We start from the raw sequence: 6000 nt of genomic DNA, 5'->3' as shown, positions 1-6000 counted from the left end.
ATCTGCAATATCATCATTACATAAAGGCCATAGTTGTATTGTGTCGAGCCAATGTACAACAGGGTGTACACACATGTACATCACTTCTACTGTGTATGTTGCTTCATGTCTCTGGCCTTCCTCCATGGCCATGTGTACACATGTTCTGTCCAATGGTTGTGATGGCCATCTTATTTCACATGTCAGTGTTATCCCATATGACATACACCCATAGATGTCATATGCTCCACTGATGACAGGGTTATGCAGACAAAGGGTGGTATGTATGTGATGTGAGACATGTTTTGCAGGATAGTTGAGCAGTGTTGCAGTCTGCCCACTACATGTCATGGACATGTCAGATAGCACATGGCATTGTGTGACATTCATAGCAAGGTTATAATCCATGAGGGTGTATCCTGTGGGCTGGTCATACTCCAGCTCCAACACATTTAGAGTGTGTGCACACATATACTCTCTGTACAGTATTGTTCATATTCCCAACATGTGTAATGCTGATATGTAGTACCTGTCCCTACAGTGGAACACACCTCCACCATTGTATTCACTGTTGTCTACACATCTGGCAATGACAGTTTGGAAGGTTTAGTGTAGGTGTTTCATATAGTCTTCAATTGTTTCACATGGGTAAACACTGTGATGCATTGCAGGTCTGACCAGTGTTCATTAACAGGACCACCATACATTATGTGTACATGTGTTATGGCAGATAGCATGCGATCAATATGTTCCATGCATTATCAAGCCTGGTAAATAATAACAATCACACCCAACACAAGCTGCTATCACTGCAAAATGCCAGGGGTACCTAAATAGGAGTGTCATAGCAGTAAGATCATTATCCACACCTGTGTGATAGCTACAGGGTGCAATGTCCATGTTAGCGCATAAGTCAGTACAATACACTATACTATGGAGTATTCACATTTGTGCATACATAGAGTAGCAGACTATAGTATGTGGCATGTGTGCATACATGCCTTGCATATGATGTTACATTACATATTGTACAGTAACACATGTAACTATGTCAAATATAGTTGTGTTATATGTGCAGTAGTGACTTACCAGGCAACTCCAGGCTCAGTGGATGAGAGACACCCACCTCCACAATACTAGCTAAAGCTTGTGGATGGAGGTCTGCAGGTGTCCTCAGGTTGGCCAGTAGCTCCTCGGTACGTGTGAGTGAGGGCTGGGTGAGTGCCCCCACCTGTTGCACCTTGTTTCCTGGCGATTGCATTAGCACACTGTTTCACCCATCTTATGAGCTCAGTGCTGTGTCGGCGCACCTGGTGATAGGTACAATTGTGATGGCCAACATCATTTCCCCTCCTGCAGAGTTCCTCCCACAGGGCATCCCGCTGCTGTGCATCCTGTGGCACATGGCTGAAGAGTGTTGTGTGGTTGTCAAGGAGGTATGGGATGAGGACCTCATCCTCCAAGCAGCTTTATGCCAGCAGTCTGCTACATGGCATACCTGGAAGACATAATGATGGAGACAGGTCACAGTAACTCACAGAGAAGTACAGCAGTACAGCTGAACATACATGTGTAGCACATTTATTAAGATTACAAATACGTCTTTGCAAATCTACATGACACTAACACCACTGACATGTATAAGTCACACACATTTGACACTTACTGGTGATGTGATGTTGTCGCCATATATGTCTGTGTCATGTGATGACATTGCTCATACACCATGTGGATGTTGTCTTGACGTGGGCATGTCTGTTTGCCTGTACTGGTGTCTTTACCTATCAGCACATGCCTGGATGTGTTCACATTAATGCAATCAACCTTAATGCATATGTATATGTCACATATATAGTCATACATAGCCGTTAGGGACATGACCTGTGACCCTGCAGACTTGCAAGCATGTATGTGCTTTGCCATATACATCTACATGGCACTGTACAGCTGGGTAGCTTCCTGCCATGTATTGCCTGTGTTTCACATGTGTAACACATGGGATAATAGCTAGCCTGATGGTATTTGCAGGGTTAGATATCAGCTATAGAATGTATGGTCATAGTGATCTAGTAGGCTATATGCCCTGAGCCATTTATGAGCCTAGGCAGACCGGTTACCTAGCTGTAGGCAACAGACAGGTAAGTTTTAGTGGCCAGTTCAAGCAGTGCCACAGAACTGATCAACATTGTTACTGATATATTTGGCATGCAGTCTATATTGTCTTGGAATTCATATATTGGTCTGAACAGACTTTTTTACATACTAGTTTTGTATCTAGTATTTGTTGTGAATTTTTTGCTTCTGGTCTGAATAGACAACTTGTTTTATGGATGTTTTGAGCAGGAGAGACTGTCCGCTTGGTTTAATCCTGAACAGAACTTTTACATTTTTATATGACATTTTTTTCTTTACATTTCCGTCAGGATTATTTGTTTGTTGGAGGTGGTGTTTATTATTTTTTCATTTATCCTTGGTTTTTTATTCCACCACATCAAAACCATGGCGGAGTTGGATACTAATAATGTGGAGTTACCCTATAATCCCACCATCGTTAACACTACCAGTGTTCCTGCTAAGAAAATGGTACATTCCCGCTTGCAGAGCTGCGTGGTGCCTGACGTCAATCCGTTGCTTCAGTTCCAACCAGCAGCAGTTGGAGAAGGTGAAAATTTGAACGGTATGGAACTAGAGAATTTGAACTCTATTATGTCTTCGTTGGAAACGGACTTATTAAAACTTAAGCATCTACAAATGCAACGCTATCACTTTGAAATGTGTATTGAGAGAAAAGTGATACCGAGGGGTTTGCGAGTCCTCAAAATACCAACTAAAGGGAACACTTACCCCGAGCTTTTATGTCGATGGCAGCAGATAAATTTGGAGGTGAGCTTCAGTTATATGAAACTGCTTAACGAGTTCTTCTTACCTGACGAACTTCGTTTACAAGAAACAATAAAACAGAAACAAATTGAACTTTATAACAAATATAATGACTGCATTATTGAACCACTTTTAGATCGTTTAACTGACAATATTTGTTTATATGAAAAAAGGTTACTTGAACAAAAAAAGCACAAATTATGTAGGGATATTTATGATTTCCAGCATGGCCAAGTTTTTACTTGGCCTAGGAATAATAGAAATAACTCGAATGGACATTTTTTAAATGGTAATAATAATAGAAATGTTAATAATGTCCATGCAAGTGACCATGTGAGTGTAGTAAACAATGCGAGTTGTTCAATGAAGTTTAAGGATGCTACTGTACATCCCATACGTCATGACAATAACTGTTGTGTTTCTAACGTAGAATTGACTATCAATGACACACCTTTAAATGAAATGTTAGTACAGCCTGAAATAACTAATGTTCCTAATTTATCTAATAATGTGACAGGAAGATCAGAAATGATGAAGGATGGTGTGAATATAACCCCCAGTACTACAAATGGCATAAATAGTAACCAGAAAGAACAGGTAGTACGTAGTAAAACATCAATTGTATATAAAAATTCTAGTACTTCTGGGATGTCTAACCCTTTCCCAATAGACAAGGCCAAGGGTCGAGGCAGAAATCACTCGATGAGCAGGGGACGACAGAAGAGGAAAGCTTCAGATGTAGAAATGAAGGAACCGACTTTAAAAAAGATGTGGGAGAAAATGACTTAGTCTGGAATTTATCCCATAGACCCCTAGACAAATTCGAATTAGAAATTTTGAATAAGGGTCTATTGTTTATTCCATCTAAAAATAGTAATGTAACAGATACTATATTAGATATCAAATTATTCGTCAGGAATTTACAATTGAAAATGTTATATAATGAGAATAAGAATTTAGAAGTTAGTAGACATTTTAGAAAACCAAGTGCATTTGTTCTGACTTTGCATTCCCTTTTAGAGGCTTTTAGTAAAATAGTGGAAAAGGACATTTATAATTTAAATATAGGCATTATAAGAGAAGATAAAAGAAATAAAAGAAATAATATTACATTTAGACAGTCAAGGGCCTTGCAAGATCTAATTTCTGATAAAAACATCTGTATTAGGCCTGCTGATAAGGGAGGACCTATAATAATCCTAGATAGAATATCATATGATGGCATTATGACTGATATGTTAGGTGATGTAAATTTCTATGAATTGTTGCCTATTTCTATTAGTCATAAACATATACTCAAAGTCCAAAACACATTATATGACTTATATAATGCAAATTCTATAGACCACGACATGTATAATTTTTTGTTGGTCAAGAACCCTGTAGTGCCAGTCATTCAAGGTCTACCCAAGGTCCATAAGGATCCTTTTAACCCACCCATGAGACTGATAGTTTCAGGCCGGGGGTGGGTTACTGAACCCCTGTCTATATTTGTTGAGAAAACTCTGAGACCTATAGTAAATTCAAATGATTATATTTTGAGAGATTCAAAACAATTTTTAATTGATTTATATGAAGGGACTAAGCTATTACCTGATACACTCCCATATATTATGGTTACTATGGATGTCCAGTCATTATTCACCAACATTCTTAATGACATAGGAGTAGAGAGTATTTTCAAGTACCTAGTTAGACACTCCGACATTTTGATGAACAAGATAGAACTTTTATGTCTCTTCTTGAAAATGATTTTGGAAAATAATATTTTTATGTTTAATGGACAAATGTATTTAAAAAAGGAAGGCGTAGCTATGGGCACATCCTGTGCCAATAGCTACGCCAACCTAGTAATGGCTTGTTGGGAAGAGGAGAAGTTATTCACATTGGACTTATATAAAAGGTTTGTCCATTTCTACAGACGATTTGTGGATGACTTGTTTTTTCTTTGGACTGGCACTTTAGAAGAATTATATTTATTTAAAAGAGAGGTCAACATGCTCACACCTTTTTTAAAATTTATTATGTGTGAGTCTATAGAAAACATAGCTTTTTTAGATGTGTCTATTCAACGCTTGGTAAATGGAAAGTTAAATACAGGAGTCTTTAGAAAGTCTTGCTACAAAAATAATTTATTGCATAGGAGTAGCATGCATCCAGGACACATATTTACCAACATTGTGAAAGGACAAGCCATTAGAGCTTCGAGGTTAAACCCACTACAAGATGATTTTGAGGCAGAATTAGTAAATTTGGAAGGAAGGCTAAAATTTAGGAGTTATAGAATGGAAGAAATCACTTTGAAATGTGTATTGAGAGAAAAGTGATACCAAGGGGTTTGCGAGTCCTCAAAATACCAACTAAAGGGAACGCTTACCCCGAGCTTTTATGTCGATGGCAGCAGATAAATTTGGAGGTGAGCTTCAGTTATATAAAACTGCTTAATGAGGTCTTCTTACCTGACGAACTTCGTTTACAAGAAACAATAAAACAGAAACAAATTGAACTTTATAACAAATATAATGACTGCATTATTGAACCACTTTTAGATTGTTTAACTGACAATATTTGTTTATATGAAAAAAGGTTACTTGAACAAAAAAAGTACAAATTATGTAGGGATATTTATGATTTCCAGCATGGCCAAGTTTTTACTTGGCCTAGGAATAATAGAAATAACTCGAATGGACATTTTCTAAATGGTAATAATAGTAGAAATGGTAATAATGTCCATGCAAGTGACCATGCGAGTGTAGTAAACAATGCGAGTTGTTCAATGAAGTTTAAGGATGCTACTGTACATCCCATACGTCATGACAATAACTGTTGTGTTTCTAATGTAGAATTGACTATCAATGACACACCTTTAAATTAAATGTTAGTACAGCCTGAAATAACTAATGTTCCTAATTTATCTAATAATGTGACAGGAACATCAGAAATGATGAAGGATGGTGTGAATATAAACCCCAGTACTACAAATGGCATAAATAGTAACCAGAAAGAACAGGTAGTACGTAGTAAAACATCAATTGTATATAAAAATTCTAGTACTTCTGGGATGTCTAACCCTTTCCCAATAGACGAGGCCAAGGGTCGAGGCAGAAATCACTCGATGAGCAGGGGACGACAGAAGAGGAA

Source organism: Protopterus annectens, chromosome 12.part0 (assembly GCF_019279795.1).
Source record: "Protopterus annectens isolate FY-2018-M chromosome 12.part0, PAN1.0, whole genome shotgun sequence".
In the NCBI taxonomy this organism is placed as follows: domain Eukaryota; kingdom Metazoa; phylum Chordata; order Ceratodontiformes; family Protopteridae; genus Protopterus; species Protopterus annectens.
The sequence above is the reverse complement of the archived record's forward strand: the minus strand, read 5'-3'. Positions refer to the sequence as shown.